This window comes from Carex rostrata, chromosome 10 (genome assembly GCF_964058835.1).
Source record: "Carex rostrata chromosome 10, lpCarRost1.2, whole genome shotgun sequence".
Classification (NCBI taxonomy): Eukaryota; Viridiplantae; Streptophyta; class Magnoliopsida; order Poales; family Cyperaceae; genus Carex; species Carex rostrata.
Window position 1 is genome coordinate 1,338,078 of NC_135927.1, and position 21,064 is coordinate 1,359,141.

Here is a 21,064-nt window from a genome sequence, read left to right on the forward strand (position 1 = left end):
GAACAAAAATTTTGGTGAGTTATACTGAATTGGTTAGGTTTGGTACGAGGATTCATCGTAAAGGGGTGGATAATGTTCATTACAACTTGGCTTTTTAGTAATTATAGTCTGAAAATCAGTTTTACCGTCAGTTGTCCAGTTTTATAACAATTCTAGCTTGCTTAATGTTTTTGCATGGGTCAGAAAAGTTTATTCATTTTTTTGAAAAATAATTCTTCATTTGGTATATTGTTTGTTTTATAAATTCTGTGCGGCAGATATGGGTGTGGAGAGATGTGTGCGTTTCAATGGTCTTACAGCAAAGCATATCAATGCTAAGGTGGAGGAGAATTTGACAGCAGAATATGATGAAGATTTGTTATATAGTGGAAACATGAATGTGTATATTATATACTTGTCTTAATATTAAATTTAATGCTTCAAAGTTAAGAAAAGAACTTTAAAAACTTATTATTAAACTGTTGTCCTGCCACTCCATTTATGATTATGTTTTTTTTGTTGGATTTTGTATGAGAATGGTTAAACTGTTATACATTGAAAATATGTCTTATATGAGAATTGTTTTTTATTCTCTTATAATATGCTCCCGTTGCAACGCACAGGCATGACACTAGTATCTATATATATATCTATATATAGAGTAAGGCTTGGGTGCTATGGATAGCATAGAGGGTTACGGTGCTACGACTTAATATCCGAGTTTTCAAAATTCTAACGGTCGATCCGAACTGTTCATCTTGTTCTCCATATTAATATGTGGTTGGAGACCAAATTTTACATTTTTTGGAAATTTTTTACTATTTTTTTAGATATGTAGAAAATCACTTGATCTAAAAAATTATGCACCATTCAGATATTTGATTTTCTACATATCTAAAAAAATAGTAAAAAATTTTCAAAAAATGTAAAATTTGGTCTCCAACCACATATTAATATGGAGAACAAGATGAACGGTTCGGATCGACCGTTAGGATTTTAAAAACTCGAATATTGAGCCGTAGCACCGTAGCTCTCTTTGCTATCCATAGCACCCAAGCCTTACTCTCTCTCTCTCTCTCTCTCTCTCTATATATATATATATATAGGCTGTGGCTAATTTGCTGCCGGCGGTGTTGCCGCCTTTTTTTTTATTTTGTGATGTCCAAACAACAAATCCAAACCGTTAGATGTTTAATCTATACTATAATCTACTTGGAGATCAAATTTTACATTTTTTTTTGAATTTTTTTACTATTTATTAAGCTGGTTTGAAAACCGCTGATTTCAATGCTACAGAAATTTACTGAAATCAGCGGTTTTCAAACCAGCTTAATAAATAGTAAAAAAATTCCAAAAAATTTAAAATTTGGTCTCCAAGTAGATTATAATATAGATTAAACATCTAACGGTTTGAATTTGTTGTTTGGACATCATAGAAATAAAAAAATGGCGGCAGCACCTCCGGCTAAAATGCTGCCGGCAGCAAATTAGCCGGACCCTATATATATATATATATATATATATATATATCCGCCTCAGATGATCTAGAACTGGGGATGAGGCTAGCTCTAGCGTCATGCATGATCAGATCAGATCTTTTTATTAGTTGTTGGAGTTGGAACAAGTCAAATGAAGTGAAATTTTCTTTATTATTACAGTGATATGTAAGACTATTGCGCGCTAGTAAGATTTTAATAGTCAAGTCATATGTAAGACAACACTATCTATATCTATGTATCTATCTATCTATTGAACAGGTGGTAAAATAATTAAGGATCCTTTCCCATTGCGAACTAGCTATATATCTAGAGACTGGAGGAGCTCATATATATATATATATACTGTTAAGTCCAGGGATCGATCCAAATCAAAGCAATTAGTTGATAACTTAATTAAGATGGGTTTCGATCCTTTAGACTGGTACTGTCGGCCGGTACAAGGTGGTGTATGGTCTCAAGCTGTAGAGAATAATGCATTCGGTGTTGGAAAAATATGAACTAACCAACTAATTTTAAATCTGAATTTTGATCAATAAAATAAATAACAATTATATTAAAAATATAATCAAGAATATAATTAAAACTTTATTACCCGGAGCTGCAAAATGCGGACCTAAGGCAACTTCCCGTCCTAAGCGCAGGAATAATCGGTTAAGCTTGCCCCAAGTTACGCCGGTATTCATCTACCTTCGGGCGCAACCGTGGTAGACGTTGATGTAGCTTCTTTCAATAATGATAGCAGAATAATATGTTTTCTATAAATAAAATATTTGTTTGTGGGAGAATAGAAATTAAATTTATGAATTATAGAGCTAATAGGAAGAGCAAGAGAATATGAATTGTTGGATGGTTAGCTCTTCAAGTATCATGTATTATTTATAGACATTGATACCAATAATTTTATACATTTATGAGAATTAAAATGATATTCATTCTATTACCGTTTTGTATTAAAAGAAAATAAACGGTCAAATATGAATGAATGGTTAGCATATGCAGATCAACTAAAATAGAAATTGATTTTAATGCTTGCGCATGCTATTCTCAATTAATTCAATTGATTAAAATGAGTAACTGGCAAGATTTAAACAATTGTATCATTGAGACCATGGACAGCTCCTGTTTACTTATTTTATTTGATTCGATCTTCTGTTGCCAAATAGTGAGCTTTTATGTACAAATTGTATCAATGAAATTAATTCACAGATAGCTCTATAATTCATAAAGTTAAAAAACCGTTAATATTAAAATAAATATTATTTAAATTTTGAGTTTTAAAATAAATTTCCAACAATCCCCCACAAAACTTAAAATTTGACAAAAAATAAAACTAGATAAACTAAAACATATATATAAATATTTCTGCTACCATTGTTTATACTGTGCATTGGGCAAAATGTTTTGATTTCGCTTAGTGTCAATAATTTCAGTCCGAGGAGATCGGAGTGAACCAGGTCTTGAACAACGATTCCTTTAATCGGAACTTACATTATTACACACACAGTACAGAAAACTACATCGCGGGTTGTGCGTTTGAGGCCATGCACATTAACTTGATTTTTTCATGAGAATATTCTACGGGTTGCCTAAACTCAGTAGCCGCGGCCTTGTATATACGGTCATTCTCATATAGAAGAGTTCCCTCTGGGATGTGTGTAGAGTCACATCTCGCGAATTACCGACTTGGGATACTCAGCTTATTACACTACACAGGAGCACTGATCACCATAGGGATGGGTTTGGAACGGAAGTTCCATATCTAAAATATTCTTGTGCTCCTTGGCCAACCTATCTGCTTGTTCTTACCCATTGAACCCCCTTCAGGGGATCGCCCATCACAGAGGTTGGGTTCCCACACCAGATTGGCCCATTAGGCTAAATCCCATCCCCTCAATGACTCTAGGACTTTCGTCCTATATACACATGGACTTTAACTTTAGTCCATCATTAACATTTTCATGTCAATGAATTATCATTTATTGCTCAAGCATGCAAGTAATTTATTTTTTATTTATAAATCACTTGCAAAATAATATTCACCAAATTATTATAATTAGAAATAATGCTTTCAAAAGCATATCATTAATTTTGTAGCAACATGTGACATAAAATTAATCACACGCACTTAGAATAAAATATATGAGCTAACAATAATAGTATTTTTAATAGAATGTCAAAATCATGCATTCTAATACAATCAAAGTAATTTAAGACATCAAGATAGATTAAGCATGTATATCTCAATAAATTTTTATCACCTCATGTCATGATATATGATAATTTAAATTCTCACATTTGTTTGCAACATACGAGAAAATTATCAAGTAGTCTCATTTAATACATATTAGCTATAATCACAATCAATATATATATTAGTTATCATGATCAATAATTAAATGAGTACATTTTATTTCGCACCCCCACATTTCGTTTTCTTATTAAGCTTTATCACAATTCCTCATAAAATTAAAATCAAGGACATATATTATTGAAATCAGTATTGTGCAATTAAGATTTAATTTATGCATTTGTAATTTCATGCCATATATAACTTAGGGTAGGTTTATATATATTTTAATAAACATTTGAACTCTCATATTATTCTGTTATATATCAAATAGTAAGATTGACATCTTATTTAATTATTTTCTAACATAACATTATGAATCATGTATGCTAACTAGTCATCTAACTAGTCATCATGATTAATTGATTAAAATGAACCTCAATGAATAAAATTAATCACAATTATTTTAATTAATATTATTTTTAAATTATACCCAAACATTTCTCTTTCTTCTTTATTTTCAGAAGTATTGAATATTATCAATTTTATTTGAGTAGTCTTTCAGACTATAATAATATATAATTAAAATCTCACCTGACAACAATATATTAAATATTTTGATTTATTATTATATTTATAAAATTGGAATCCTACAATATTTATCATATTTATTTTACATAGATGTCATGGATCATTTTTATTTAATCTGAAAATAAGACTGACATATTCATTTATTTGGCAAAATAAACCCTTTGATATCACAATTCTTACTTTTGGCATCAATGAAACTAATAGTATAATATTAGATAATATATATTACTATGGAACATTATTAAATTGTAATAGTTTTATCTCTGTTTGTAAACTATTACTAATCATATTTGTTTTACATTATGATAATTTTCCTTAGAAGTTGGTAATAAGTAAAATATAATTTTGATCATGAAATTTTTTTTTTTTAAAAATAAAAAATAAAATATTATCTAGATTGTTTTGTATAGTTATTCGAGAACAAAATATCTCAACATAATTATATATTTTGGTTACTATGACCATAAGAAAGTATTAAAATAAGGCCTCCAATTGCAAATGTAGATTCTGTTTTAAAATTATAAATTGACTGGATAGAATGTCAAGTTTAATTTAATAATGTAGAATATCCATTTGGAAATCAGATTTTAATGTCCCACAAAATAAAATTAACGATATCTACAATCAATTTAATATTGATTAGACACACACAAAAAATGACATAGCATTTTCTGATTGGACAAGTGAGAATTAATGTCTTTCAAGAATATAACTGCTTAATATTCTCTGTTCAATATTCCCAATCATTAAATACATAATTATAAACATTAAAGATATAATTACCATGATTAACAATTTAATTAGAAAACATCCATATAAATTCAAATTATACTATACTCTTGCAAGTCACAACTTTCTCAATATTAAATATAATATTTCATCTAATTATATGGACGACATTAGATGAGGGAAATTATCAATATTAATATTGATTAGATGGGTTGTATATCACTTGTTGATTCCTCTATATATATATATATATTTTTTTTAATTATATGAAACTAACACTTATTTCATGTGTTAATTTAAGAAACAGACGTTCATAGTTTATTTTGGTTTTCTCTACTCATTAAAGAGATCATCAAGGTGGTTCATGCAATTAAATTACAGAGGTGGCAATTATATGAGCATTAATTAGGACTTTTAAGTTTTCTTATTTATAATAATTAATAATATTAATCCGTTATAAAATTCAACAACAATGATGAAGCATAAGTCAAAAAATTAATGTTTTTTTTTTCTATTTATTTTTATGACAAAGATGTCCACTACTAAATAATTTATTCTTCTTTTTCAGAAAAATAATTTGTAAACTTAATTACTTGAGTTAAGAGTAATAATCAGATTTCCGAATTTTATTGATAACATTCAATTATATACTTAACAAATATTTACTAACGGACTTTGTATAATTATCATATCAAATATATGCTAACAATTGGATAACAAGAAACACTTTTGTAATTAAATATCAAATTAATCAATTTAATATTTAATTCACTTTTTCGTAACTTTCTATTTCGATTTCAATTATATAATATTTCATTGATCAACAACTACATCAACTTAAAATCATTTTAGTTTATTATTAAAATTTCCATTTACTAAAATTAAATTTATATTTTAGTAAGAAATCTATAATGTCTAAGTAAGAAATAAGATTTTGATTTTTGATTATGATTGGGATCTAAATAATATAAACAAATTAAGACAAACTTGTATTTTATTTTTTATAGCGGAAATCATTCTCATAATTAGAAGTTAATTAACAAATATAATTTCTTAATGTATTCAATACAGAAAACATTAATTGATATATAAGGAACTTAATTTAATTTCATAAATCACAGCATATATTCAAACTCAAATTTATATTTCTAACTTCTCCGATTGTAATTTAAATCAAATAATATTAATTAAATACAATTTCATAGTAATCATAACGGCTAAATTTATATCACAAATTACAGTGACAGTTCATACAAAATACCATCCGAATTAGGAAAATAGTTTTTGTTATGATCAATATTTTGATTTTGATTTTTTATCTTTCATTTTGGTAAACTAATTAATTCTACAATTTATAAAATAATTAAAATCAGAATTTAATTTGATCAAATTCAGATTACGGGTTTTTGCCTTAGATTGTTGGAAAAATATGAACTAACCAACTAATTTTAAATCTGAATTTTGATCAATAAAATAAATAACAATTATATTAAAAATATAATCAAGAATATAATTAAAACTTTATTACCCGGAGCTGCAAAATGCGGACCTAAGGCAACTTCCCGTCCTAAGCGCAGGAATAATCGGTTAAGCTTGCCCCAAGTTACGCCGGTATTCATCTACCTTCGGGCGCAACCGTGGTAGACGTTGATGTAGCTTCTTTCAATAATGATAGCAGAATAATATGTTTTCTATAAATAAAATATTTGTTTGTGGGAGAATAGAAATTAAATTTATGAATTATAGAGCTAATAGGAAGAGCAAGAGAATATGAATTGTTGGATGGTTAGCTCTTCAAGTATCATGTATTATTTATAGACATTGATACCAATAATTTTATACATTTATGAGAATTAAAATGATATTCATTCTATTACCGTTTTGTATTAAAAGAAAATAAACGGTCAAATATGAATGAATGGTTAGCATATGCAGATCAACTAAAATAGAAATTGATTTTAATGCTTGCGCAAATATTTTGGGGTGACTTGAAAAGGCGAGGAAATTCGGCATAGCCCCCTACAAGCCATTTCATGTGGTTAAGGCAACTGAGAGCTAACAACGCAAGGCATCAGTGTTTTATATGGTCAAACACTGGAGAAAGACCCCTGAATGCTCTAGTCTAACACAAATCTCCAAGTACTTGGAAAACCGGGTTTAGGGTTTAAGACTAGTGTATTGAAAAGCTCTCACCACATCACCCCTGTTATTCCTGCGCTTAGGACGGGAAGTTGCCTTAGGTCCGCATTTTGCAACTCCGGGTAACAAAGTTTTAATTTCTTTATTCTTGATTAAATTTTAAATATATTTTTATTTATTTTATTGATTAAAATTCAGATTTAAATTAGTTGGTTAGTTCATATTTTTTCCAACATTCGGCATGTACACGCCATGTGGCATGCACACAGTCATCTTTGGCATTTCCTATTTAGTGCTCTTTGCTGTTTGCTTCTACCGCACTTGGCGTATCACAAAGGATCTCAAGCTGCAAAGATATAGGATGAAATCAAAGTTTTACAGCTATCTTCTCATGATCTTCGCGGCCTTTTGTGTGGCTGAACCGCTTTTTCGGGTTATAATGGATTATTCAACTGTGAATCTCGATGGACAGTCAAGTCTTGCACCCTTTGAGGTTAGTTACTTAGTTTAGTTTACTGGTGAATTACAATTAAATTCGATCTGTATAGTTACCATTAATTCATGACATTGCATATATAGGTTGTGACGCTACTCATCGAAGCTGCTGCCTGGAGTTGCATGGTTGTCATGCTTATAGCAGAAACAAAGATATACATACGGGAATTCAGATTATACATTCGCTTTGTGATGATCTATGCTTTGATTGGAGAAATTACTGTATTCAATCTAGTGTTCGCCGTCAGAGACTACCTTTCACCGTTAGTACAAACACTTTCTCAGCAAATTAATGCTTGTCTTTTGTACTATTTAATTTTCATCTTCTGAGTCACTATTTAATTATTAGTACTTTCTGATTATCTATCAAGTTAAAATAAATCCCACAATAATATATGTTAATTTGTTGACATTTATAAATAGAACCCAGTTAGTAACAAAAGCATATGAACTTGATCTAGCCAGTACTTGAAAAAGGAAACCTGTAATACATGCACAAGTTAATTTGTTGTTCTTATTTTTTACAATTTTCACAGCTAAGTAAAATTACATTTTTGTTTTTGATCCATTCATTTTACAGAACGAGCCTTTATCTCTACATTACTGAGTTAGCATGCAAGGTAGCACTTATTCTATTGCTTAATAAATATTTTTCATATATATGATATATATCAATAGTGTTTCAGATAAGTAAAAGTTGCAGTTAATCCCTTTTAAGTTATTATTACTGAGTTAATTGTGTTTCCATTAATTCTGCAGTTCCTTTTTGGGATTTTATTACTGGGACATTTGCCTTGTTTGGAAACATACACTGGTTACATGCCTCTTAGGAATGAGGCACTTTCTGACGACACAGCTCATAAGCCTCTTGCAAGTGAAGATCAAAACATTTGTCCAGAGAGGCAAGCTACCATTTTCTCAAGTAAGTCATATTTAAAATTATATTTATTTAATTTTTGCTGATGAATCGTTTTGTTAATTGTCGAATATTTTTCTTTCTCAAAATCATATTCCTGAGGTTTTGCATACAAAATTCAAGACTTGCAGTGTCATAGTGGCCAGATTACAATATATACCAAGTAGTGTATAATGGATTTCTGTGTCAGTGTCACATATATATATATATATATATAATTTTATTTTGCACAGGGATATTTTTTTCATGGATAACGCCTCTAATGCAACAAGGTGACGCAAAGCGGTCCCGATACGATGTTGCCCGTTAAGCTCACGTAGTCGGTTTAATGGTAGTAGAGAAGAGTTTTACCAATTGACACAAAATGGTCCCGATACTATCTTGCCCGATAAGCTCAAGTACTCGGTTTTATGGTAAAAGAGAAGAGTAAAGAGTCACAAAGAACACAATCAAACAAAACACAACTTTCTATTCAATAATCAACGCCCCCTTCAACAAAAACTGTCATACATATTTAAAGGAAAACAAAATTAAAAGCAAACATCGAAAATAAAAATAAATAAATACTAATTTTAGCAAATCAACAAAAGTTTGATTAATGTTTTAATTTCTTAATAAAGCCCATGCAGTCTTCCGTGTAGTCTAGTCAAAATTGATTAATGTTTCAAAGTTCTCCTTGGAAGTGCGGCCCATGTAGTCAAAATTATTAAATTGTTTTAATTGCTTCAAGAATCCTAGAAGACCGCCTATGCAGAATTTCACCCATGCATTCAACGAAATTTTAACTCTTAATAAAAGCTCATTCAATCAAAGTTTTGGGTTCAGTTTTCAAGATGAATATACAGCTCGTTGACTGCCTTCAATCTGGTTTGACCATCATCCGAATCTGAATCGGTTGTTTCAACGGTACGCACTGCGTCAGACTCCCCGGGTTGGTTGAAGCTTGTCCTCAAGCTTATGATTTCAAAGTAGAGCCCAAACTTACATTTTCTCGAATCCTTTTTTTCTTTGTAGAACTCTTTGAAACAATACAAATTTAGATGAAGTACTATTAAATCTATGTTGATCTCCGAATTGGGTTTTCTGCACACGTGTTTTGTTCGATTTGGGGCACAAACATAGATCAAAGTTAAATTGCCATGTTTCCGCTTCACCACTCTTGAAATCAACGAACTAGAGTCGGCTTCAATCTTGAATGGTTTTGATTTGGTTTCATTGTTGAGTAAGGCTTTCTCAAAATTCAAGGTATACGCAAGAGTGTTGTTGACAAAAAATCTTGCATTTTCTGGTTTGAAAATTGGTTGCAAGAATGGATCATTATAGTTGTACCTCAAGACCTCTATAGACGAAGCATTTCCAACATTACTTGAAAGCACCGGCAAATCAGCAGCAAAGTTTTCATCAAAGTTAGAAGTGTTCTCAAAGAAATCCATTTTTGTCTTGGGATCATCGGTTAAGGTACTGGCATTATCTTCATTATCAAGCTCTTGAATTTCTTCAACCGCAACAAGCCTATCAACAAGCTTATCCGGCTGTTCTAGGTGCTCTTCCACTGGAGTGGTTGCCTTTCGGTTTATGACCTGCTGGGAACTTGTGCTCGGTGGGGTGTGGTGTTTATGTCGATCCTTTTTATCGCATGCCACCAAAGATTTGTTTTCGTGGAAGGTGTTGATCTCTTCATCCTCTCTATTGATATTTTCTTCTTTAAAACCACAAGGCAAACGGTTCAGGTATTTGAAAGTGTTGTCTCTCCGTTTGAGGTGAGGAGAAGGAGAAACAACATTATTAGAGATGTTGTAACGGTGGTGGTGAGGCGAAATGTTGTTGTAGCTTGTAGAGTCGTGCCTCGGTTGACGGTCACGATTCTCACTTTGTCGGTAGTTGAGCGGCAAGAACTTGCGAGTCATCTCATGCTTCAAATCTAACCAATTGTTGAGAGGGGGAAGACTATCGAGGTAGCGGCGAAACTTAAAATCTTGCCACCAGGTCGCTGCTTGTTCTTTGAAATGAGTAGTCACCAATGGAACTCGTTTGTCGGGAGGGACTTCTTTTATCTCAAAGAATTTTTCCACGATGTTGGTCCAATTGAGAAATTCCTCGGGTTTGAGGCTTCCCGAAAAATCTGGAATTTCAACACGTATTCCACCATCCCCCAATGGTTCTCGGTTTTGTGGATTTTGGTATTTGTTTTGGATGTTGATGGGAGCAAGGCGTTCCACAAGATTATTGATGAGTTGCATGGTTTTGGCATGGTTTTGTTGCATACGATCGAGAACAGCGAGAAGATTAGGGTCGGCCATGAGGTTGGTGATGCTTGTAATAGGGGGAAATTGTGTGGGGTTTGTCAATGGAGGTGAATTTAGCGGTTGTCGAAGATACAACTTCACGCAAGTGCGAAGGTGATTGTCGAACCTCGCTCTGATACCACTTGACGCAAAGCGGTCCCGATATGATATTGCCCGTTAAGCTCACGTACCGGTTAAGTAGTAATAGAGAAGAGAATAAAAAAAAACACACAGACTCAACCTTTCTAATAATCTTCACTGCTCCGACAGAAACATTCATACATATTTAAAGGAAAGAAAAATTTAACTAACATTGAAAATGAAAACAAATAAATACTTTCAATACTAGTCCCAAGGAAAATTTAACTCTTATCAAAACCAATGTGGTCAAAGCAATGTATTTGTTTAGAAGACCACAATTCAAACCCTTAGTTTTGGGTTCAGTTTTCAAGATGAATATACAGCTCGTTGACTGCCTTCAATCTGGTTTGACCATCATCCGAATCTGAATCGGTTGTTTCAACGGTACGCACTGCGTCACAAGGGTACAAGCGACCCATTACAGAGAAGGATGTGTGGAAGCTGGACACATGGGATCAAACAGAGACATTAATTGTATACAAGGTAGATTATAGTTACATTATTTCATTATTATTTGTTTCCTACAATGCTTCTCTCATTGAATTATATCTCTCATGTTCTTAATTTCAGATTTCAGCAGTGCTGGATTGAAGAAGCACAGAAACCAAAACCTATTTTTTTAAGGGCACTTAATCGTAGCTTTGGTGGAAGGTAATTTCAATGTTCTCTTTGTTTTTGTTTGATTAATAATTTTGTGTTCTTGATGTGAGAAGTAATTAACTTTTTTAATGTCAACTATGGTTTCTTTGATTTACAGATTCTGGTTTGCAGGGCTTTTCCAGGTACAGTTCAAAATTTCTATTTAAAATACATAATATACTTGTAGTTAAAAAGTTGCAAATTATTTAAGGATCTGTCTCTCTCTTTGTAGATTGGCAATGATGCTTCTCAGTTTGTTGGACCTATGATATTAAACCTCCTCTTAGCTGTATGTAATTTTTTAAAATTACCCTAATTATGTTTTACCTATCATTTATACATATGTTTTTTTTATTACATTAAGAAATGTTTTTCATGCTTCCACTATAGTCTATGCAAAGAGGTGATCCAGCTCGGAACAGTTACATCTACGCCTTCTCAATCTTTGCGGGAGTGGTATAAACATGTTAACTTTTTAAAGTTTTATATAGTATAATGAAAGACTGAGATCATTTTATTTTTTAGTTTAAAATTTTAATTCCTCTTGATGTACTCGTCATAACAGGCATTTGGAGTTGTGTGTCAAGCACAATACTTTCAGAATGTGACGCGAGTTGGCTTCAGGATCAGGGCCTCTTTGGTATGGACCTTTAATTGACTAAATTATCAAGTGTATATATGTATCAAGAGAGCCTTCACTATTAACACCCTCTATTTATACCTTGTGTAATTCACTCCAACATTTTTGGGTTAATTCTTCACAATAAACATCAAACCATAAAATTAAGGTCAAGTCAAACAATGAACTGGGCAACCAAATTTCCTCTTAACTATTATACCTGAAGCCAAAATTAACCCTCATCAATCTATTGGTGTGATATTATGTGATGTGTCTTTGACAGGTGGCTGCTGTTTTTCGCAAATCTCTGAGATTAACCCATGAAAGTCGCCGTAAATTTGCATCTGGGAAGATTACTAACTTGATGACAACTGATGCTGAAGCACTTCAGGTAGTTTTTTTATGCATATAGATTTGCATGATTGTGCTGGCAGATCAAAGATTTTGGTTGCAATTATTAATATGGACATTTTCTCCTTTTTATGTATCCGAACAAGTTCTGTTTAACATAAGCTGTGTAATAAATTAGGACATGTGGTTGTAATCAAAGCTATTATTATATCCTTGGTAGTCACTACCAAGTTTAAAAATTATCTACAAGTTGTATTGTTTGTTTCATTTTTCAGCAAATATGCCAGCAACTACATAGCGTGTGGTCGGCTCCTTTTCGTATTGTCATAGCAATAGTGCTCCTCTACCAACAATTAGGTGTTGCTTCTCTCATGGGTGTATTGATGCTTGTCCTTCTCTTCCCTATTCAGGTATATATATTTCCTGTTTGTAACATCTAACTTGCACTTCTATTCACTTTTCAAATATCATAAGATTCTGACCTTTTGTGTGCTTACTGGAACAGGCACTAGTGATAAGCCGAATGCAAAATCTAACAGTGGAAGGGTTACAACACACCGACAAGCGTATTGGCCTCATGAATGAAGTATTGGCTGCCATGGACACTGTCAAGTATGTATATATATTTCAATAATTAATACATTCACATTCTTCTCCTTTTTGTTACATGTCCTTTTTTCCAAAAGAAAAATGATGTGTTGCCTCAGGTGCTATGCATGGGAACAGAGCTTTCAGTCTAAGGTGCAAGGAATTCGTAATGATGAGCTATCTTGCTTTCGTAAGGCTCAGCTCCTCACTTCTGTAAGTCACTATGCCAAACACCCCCCCACCCCCCAAACCACACACACAAACACACAAATAAAAAAGGAAAATCATGTAATAATATAAAAGGTAAGTAGTTTGGTGAGTTTAACACCTCTATGATGCATGTAGCCATATAATTACACATACTGACTATTGTTGTATATATATATATATTTTTTTTTTTTGTTTTGTTTCAGTTGAATAGCTTTCTATTGAACAGCATACCGATTTTAGTAACGGTTGTATCATTCGGTGCGTATACTCTGCTTGGGGGATATCTTACACCTGCTAAGGCTTTTACTTCTCTATCTCTCTTTGCTGTGCTCAGGTTCCCTCTTTTCATGATTCCCAATTTAGTCACTCAGGTATATATGTACTATATTTCAGAATGATGCAAGCTCTTACGTACCCTTTAAAAGATCGAAATGTCAGGTATATCCCTTGAAAAAAAAAAGAACAATCACAATAAATCTACTTAAAAATTGGAACATCACATATACTCCATTGATCTTATCTTTCAAAAGTATCCAAATCACCCAGCTTTTCTTCCTTACTTTTCTGCAGTAATAAACTGTGAGAGGTCATTTGGATATCTTTCTAAGTAGTGGAGGGGGTGGGGTGGGGGTGGTGGGGGGATAAAGGAATTTGTTTGGTAATTATTTGGGGATTACAGGTGATATTTCAGAATTTTTCAATGGTTTTGATAGCTTGACTTTACAAATATACAGAAAGTTAAAATGAATATGTTCCTAATTGTAGCACTTCTTTTTCTAACTATAAAATGCCCAATTGTTTTCGTGCCCCAATCATGTCTCACATGCTAACTTACTCTATTTTCAACGTCCAAACAGTCGATCAGAACCGCTCAACATGATCTCCATATTAAAATGTGTTTGGACACCAAATTTTATATTTTTGAATTTTTTTTTTACTATCACTTAGATAGGTACAAAATCACTATTTTTCAGAAGATTATAAACCAAAAACAGTGATTTTGTACATATCTAAAAGTAAAGTCATTTTTAAAAAAAAAAATATAAAATTTGGTCTCCAACACGTTTTAATATGGTGATTATGTTGAGCAGCTTAAATTGACTATTTGAAATTTGAAAAAGGAAATAAGAATGTGAGGCATGATTGGAGCACAAAAATAGTGGGGCATTTTAACCCTACTATTGTTATTTTGAAGGTTGTAAATGCGAATGTGTCATTGAAACGTCTAGAGGAGCTGTTTTTGGCTGAAGAGAGAGTGATTTTGCCCAGTCCACCTCTTGATCCACTGCTTCCTGCTATCTCAATAAAAGATGGCTTCTTCTCATGGGAATCTAACGTCGTATGCTATGATAATTAACACTATATGTTAATTTGTTTCTTTTTTCCAAATTATATGCAATGTTTTTCCATATTCAAAATCTGACCAATTGTTTTGAAACTAGCAGACTTAGTTATAAGTTGGGCAACAAATATATATATATATATGAACAAATAAATTAAGTGTAACGAACTAACGATGCATATTATAAATTAATTAACAGGCGGAAAGAGCAAGTCTGTCAAATGTGAATGTGGAGATAGCAGTTGGTAGCCTAGTGGCGGTGGTGGGAAGTACTGGCGAAGGAAAGACATCTCTTGTTTCAGCAATGCTAGGCGAGTTACCAGCTGTGCCTGGGTCCAACACGTCAGTCGTTGTTCGTGGCACTGTTGCATATGTTCCTCAGATTTCTTGGATCTTTAATGCCACTGTAAGAACTGTTTTAATATTATTAGTCTTTTCTAATTTCTTTTATGTTTCATATTGTCAAAATTAATTAGCATCAATCCTGATTAGTATATATTTGTTTGCCCATAGGTACGTAACAACATTTTGTTCGGATCCTCATTTGACCCCATAAGGTACGAGAAAGCTATTGAGGTAACCTCACTGCAACATGATCTGGAGCTACTCCCTGTAAGTGACCCGGCAAAGTTATTCTTCCTATATATATATAATGTGTTGTGAATTTGATTATTTATTGCTTAAGCTTAATTATTGTGTATTAATTGTGTATTGTGTTGGTGGGCAGGGAGGTGATCTGACAGAGATAGGGGAAAGAGGGGTTAATATAAGTGGGGGCCAGAAGCAGAGAGTTTCTATGGCAAGAGCCGTGTATTCAGATTCAGATGTGTACGTTTTTGATGACCCATTGAGTGCTCTAGATGCTCATGTTGGTCGCCAGGTAATAATTTCTAATATATGATATGATAGTTAGTTATAAATGGTAAGATTGAATATGCAATCTAATGTGTAACCCTATACAATTTTGTATATACCTTAGGTTTTTGACAAGTGCATCAAGGATCATCTTAGAAACAAAACCAGAGTGCTAGTGACAAACCAGCTTCACTTTCTCCCATATGTAGATAGAATAATTTTGGTACATGATGGCGTGGTGAAAGAAGAAGGTACATTTGAGGAGCTGAGTGATACCGGTGAGTTATTTAAAAGGTTAATGGAAAGTGCGGGTAAAATGGAAGAACAACAAGATGATGATAAAAAGGGAGAGAAAAATGGTACTGGTAAAGATGGAACAAAACTAAATGGAGATATTGATGTAGCTGCTACAGGGAATGGTACTGTTGAAGATAAGGCTGGTAAGGGTAAAAAAGGAAAATCAGTGCTGATTAATCAGGAGGAGAGAGAAACTGGTGTTGTCAGTGTGAAGGTTCTTTCAAGGTAAGGATATATAATTTTGTTTGCATTTTGCAACAAAGAATTGAGAACCTTATTCTCAATTTTATTATTACCTCTTTTATTACTGACAAAATTAAGAATTTTAAGTGCAAATTAATTACAAGGAATGCAAGCAACCTAAATTATAATCACAGATAGAAAATCTTGATTACTTTTGTACTGGATGCTGCGTTAGTGAACGGTTGTTGATGACATTTTTTCGATGCATGCTTATTTAGGTACAAGAATGCCTTGGGAGGGTTGTGGGTGGTGCTAATACTATTTTTCTGTTACGCTTTAACTGAAACATTCCGCATCTCAAGTAGCACTTGGTTGAGTATTTGGACCGATCAAAGTGGACCAAAGGATCACGGTCCTGGCTTCTACAATCTTATCTATGCAATCCTTTCATTATGTCAGGTACAATTAATTTGTTTTATTCACTATATATATTATTAGAATAGATTATTTTGTTTTTGCACAGCTTGCTGTTTCTTTCTTGTTTTAGTATCTATTGTTTGTTACTGTCACAAAGAAAATGATCCTTGTTTCATTATTTTTCTCAGTTTCCTTAAACTCTTTTGAAAGCATCAATTTATTGGAGAATTTAGGAAAAGTTAAGCACTGACCAACACTTGATTCTAATGATATATTTTTCTTGTAACAGATAATGGTGACTCTTTCAAACTCATATTGGATCATAATCTCGAGTGTGCGAGCTGCTAAGAGGTTACATGATACGATGCTAAGTTCGATATTAAGGGCACCGATGGTATTTTTCCACACAAACCCACTAGGAAGGATAATAAACAGGTTTGCGAAAGACCTAGGTGACATTGACCGAAGTGTGGCACTATCTGTGAACACGTTGTTGGCGCAAGTTTCTCAGCTTCTCTCAACTTTTGTTCTTATTGGAATTGTCAGCACCATGTCTCTCTGGGCCATTATGCCCCTCTTCATTTTGTTTTACGCTGCTTATCTCTACTACCAGGTATCTCTTCCAATTCTTTCATTAAAAAAACTTCACATGCTTTAATTTTCGTTACTTGATTTTGTTTTATATTACTCTTTTCAAAAATATTTTTTGAAATAGTACCCTACCTAATATTAATTAATTGTTTGTTTGTCAGAGCACAGCACGGGAGGTAAAACGGCTGGAATCCATAACTCGATCGCCAGTGTATGCTCAATTTGGGGAGGTCCTAAATGGTCTGTCGACAATTTGTGCATACAAGGCATATGACCGCATGGCTGGCTATCCGTCTTCAAACCTTAGGTGGCATCATCATCTGGTTCACCGCAATTTTTGCAATCATACAAACCCAAAATGCAGAGAACCAAAAAGCATTTGCCTCTACCATGGGCCTTCTACTTACATATGCCATGAATATTACCAACTTGCTCACTGCAGTTTTGCAGTTGGCTAGTATGGCTGAGAACAGCTTCAATGCAGTGGAGAGAGCTGGGAATTACATTGATGTGACACCTGAGGCCCCACCTGTCATAGAAGGCAAAAGGCCTCCATCAGGTTGGCCATCAACTGGGGTAATAGAGTTTAAGGAGGTGTGGTTGAGGTACTGGCCAGAGTTACCTCCAGTTTTGCACTGTATTAGTTTTAGAATTGAAGGGAGTGAGAAGGTAGGGATTGTGGGGCGCACCGGTGCCGGAAAGTCTAGCATGCTCAATGCACTTTTCAGAATTGTGGAGGTGGAGAAGGGGAGAATTTTGATAGATGGTTGTGATATCTCCAAATTTGGGTTGTGGGATGTGAGGAAGGTGTTGGGTATCATACCGCAATCTCCGGTTCTGTTTTCAGGATCGGTGCGGTTTAATTTGGACCCATTTGGAGAGTATAATGATGCACATATTTGGGAGTCTCTTGAGAGAGCACATCTCAAGGATGCTATAACCAGGAATCCTCTAGGCCTTGATGCTCAGGTAGTCCTTAATTCATTTTTAATTTAATAAAACAATTTTAATTAATTACATTAAAGGAAAATATATATATATATATATATTATTGTGTATATCAAGTACAATATTATAACTTGGTGCAATTAACATTTATATAGGTTTCAGAGGCGGGAGAGAATTTCAGTGTGGGGCAGAGGCAGTTGCTGAGTCTGGCAAGAGCGTTGTTACGTCGAGCAAAGATACTAGTGCTTGACGAAGCAACCGCAGCTGTTGATGTCAGAACGGATGCTCTGATTCAGAAAACAATCAGAGAAGAGTTCAAGTGTTGCACTATGTTAATTATTGCACACCGTTTGAACACTGTTATAGATTGTGACCGTCTCCTGCTCCTCAGTGCTGGCAAGGTACAATCAATTTAATTATGGTTTAGCTTCTCTCATACACACAAATCAATTAAGGTGAAATTGGGTGTGTATATATATATATAGCCATTGATTGCTTCTAATTAAGTACCCATTGTAGGTAGTGGAGTTGGAGACACCAGAGAGTCTCTTATCGAGTGAAGGGAGCGCCTTCTCAAAGATGGTTCAGAGTACTGGTGCCAGCAATGCTCAATATTTGAGGGTATTACTATATATGTTTCCCTCCCCTTTTGCCTAATGATTTTCTCTATATTTCATACTTTAATTTATGACAACTTGTACATTAAACTTTTTATTACTTACCTTCTTAAAAAAAATACAGGGTCTGGTATTTGGCAGTGAAGAGGAGAGATCTAAAAGGGAGGAAATCATAGATGATGCCTAAATTTGAGTGACAATTTGTATTAGCTTAGATAGGAGATTATAATTAGTTTTGAATATGGTGTGCCTAAAATTAAAATACCAAGTTTTGTTGTATATATATAGTTTGTACAAGTTGAGATTTTTAAGAAATTAAATATGTATGTAAGTGTAAGGACATTTCTGTTGGTTTGTGTTCTCGATTCTCACTCAAAAGATATGAATAAAAAAATGAACCGACAGACGCAGTTATAATATCATATCATATCATATCATGTTATTTTGTTTGTCAGTCGAGAGTCGAGTCTAATAATTATATTTCATGGCAGCGAAAGTTATGAAATCAACCCCGTGTCTGATCTGATTTCATCTGATACATACATACATAATATGTATTGATGTTACACCGCCATACTAATTTTTATTTTAATGGGCCAGTGCTACCAATCAAATCTAAGCCCATATATTGAAATTGAATCACCAAAACAAAACCCATATATAAATACTGCTAATTTGTTACAATTCTTTTCTTCCTTCAAGAAACGAAAGCAGTTGACTATATATATATATATATATTATCATATTTTTCTTCCTTTAATTAAGAACTAGTAAATGTATAATGTATAATGTATAATGTATATAAATAAATATAGTAACTAAAGGCGGTGCATTTGGGAACATGAATGAAATTAAAGCCAATAAAATTGAAGAATGAAGATGATATTGTATTTTTGTGGCTCATATTAATTATATCATCATCTCTCCATCTGCCAACTTTTTTCATGCTCCATGCCTCCATCGATCCATCGCCATCTCCATCTCCATCTCCATCTCTTAAAGTAACTAACACCAGTGGAGTGGAGTGGAGTGGAGTCGACTGGCACTACTAATTATTCAAATTCAGACCATTGCATTGAATTTTGTACCCATCTTAATAAATAGTAAAAATATTCAAAAAAATGTAAAATTTGATCCGGAAGCACATTTTATTGTAGATATCATGTTGAACGGTTTGGATCGACAAATTGGGCTTTGAAAATGTAGAAAATAGTTGTGGTAACTCAAAATTATGGTAATTGAATCCCTTTTTTTTTTTTTTAGTCTCATGAAATTGCAAAATAGGGTTTTAAATTTCAGATTGAATTTAGGTTTTTGTATTCTAATAGATTTGAACCCCATTATGTACTTAAATCCAATTCAATAATTTTCTTACTCTACTCTCATGAAAATCTTGCATATTGCCCCTGACGCAATATCTTACCATATTAAAAGAAATATATATATATATATATATATATATATATATATAGAGAGAGAGAGAGAGAGAGAGAGGAGGAATCAAGTTACAACAATTTTTGAGTTACAACAAGCATTTTCTACATTTTCAAACTTCAAATCGTCGATCCAAACCGTTAGATGTGATCTCTACAATAAAATGTGCTTGGAGACCAAATTTTACATTTTTTGGAATTTTTTTTACTATTTATTAAGATGGGTACAAAAGCTAGTCAAATTCAAACCATTGAATTTTGTACCCATCTTAATAAATAGTAAAAAAAATTCCAAAAAATGTAAAATTTGGTCTCCAAGCACATTTTATAGTAGAGATCAGATCTAACGGTTTGGATTGACTATTTAGAGTTTGAAAATGTAGAAAATGCTTGTTGTAACTCAAAAATTGTTGTAACTTGATCCCTCCTCATATATATATTCAGTTTGCTATATATATTTGTAATGCTGGTACTGTATCCAATTTGAGCGGGCCGCCACATGACTACATATTTTGTTGTGGCCATAGAGGATCGATCTGAGATGGGAAGTGGTAAAGAAAAAGGCAATTTATGAGTCTCCACTTGTCCCAGTCTGCCTGTCTCCAATAAAATCTCAGGAAGAGTGCAGTGCTTCTTCAAATCCAACTGTTCATTTGTTTCGAGATTCGTGCAACAAAACCAATTGTTTTTGAGATTCATGCAATCCAAAAAATTAACGGTTGAATTTGAAAAGGCAGGCAGGCTTCACTTTCACCTTTCACCTTTCACCCTTCACCCTTCACCCTTCACCCTTCACCTTCACCTTCACCTTCACCTTTCACCTTTCACCTTCATGATAATAAAACATACACTGCTATTTTCCTTCTACGCCATATACTTTCCAAAATTAAGTAATAATAAAAATAATCGTGAT

General features: G+C 33.1%; 1 pseudogene across 1 annotated transcript; it reads left to right on the forward strand.

Moving 5' to 3' along the window:
- Nucleotides 1-1,769: 1,769 nt before the first annotated feature.
- Nucleotides 1,770-18,993, forward strand: LOC144560786 (ABC transporter C family member 2-like; annotated as a pseudogene). Its single transcript, XR_013513484.1, has 28 exons — nucleotides 1,770-1,953; nucleotides 7,459-7,717; nucleotides 7,804-7,982; nucleotides 8,300-8,339; nucleotides 8,479-8,641; nucleotides 8,869-8,907; nucleotides 11,465-11,543; nucleotides 11,629-11,712; nucleotides 11,819-11,843; nucleotides 11,933-11,989; nucleotides 12,091-12,156; nucleotides 12,266-12,340; nucleotides 12,603-12,710; nucleotides 12,946-13,080; nucleotides 13,176-13,282; nucleotides 13,378-13,471; nucleotides 13,672-13,839; nucleotides 14,664-14,804; nucleotides 15,010-15,216; nucleotides 15,324-15,422; nucleotides 15,538-15,690; nucleotides 15,790-16,187; nucleotides 16,424-16,604; nucleotides 16,852-17,175; nucleotides 17,315-18,122; nucleotides 18,257-18,502; nucleotides 18,621-18,722; nucleotides 18,843-18,993. The product of XR_013513484.1 is annotated as an ABC transporter C family member 2-like (transcript).
- Nucleotides 18,994-21,064: the final 2,071 nt, after the last annotated feature.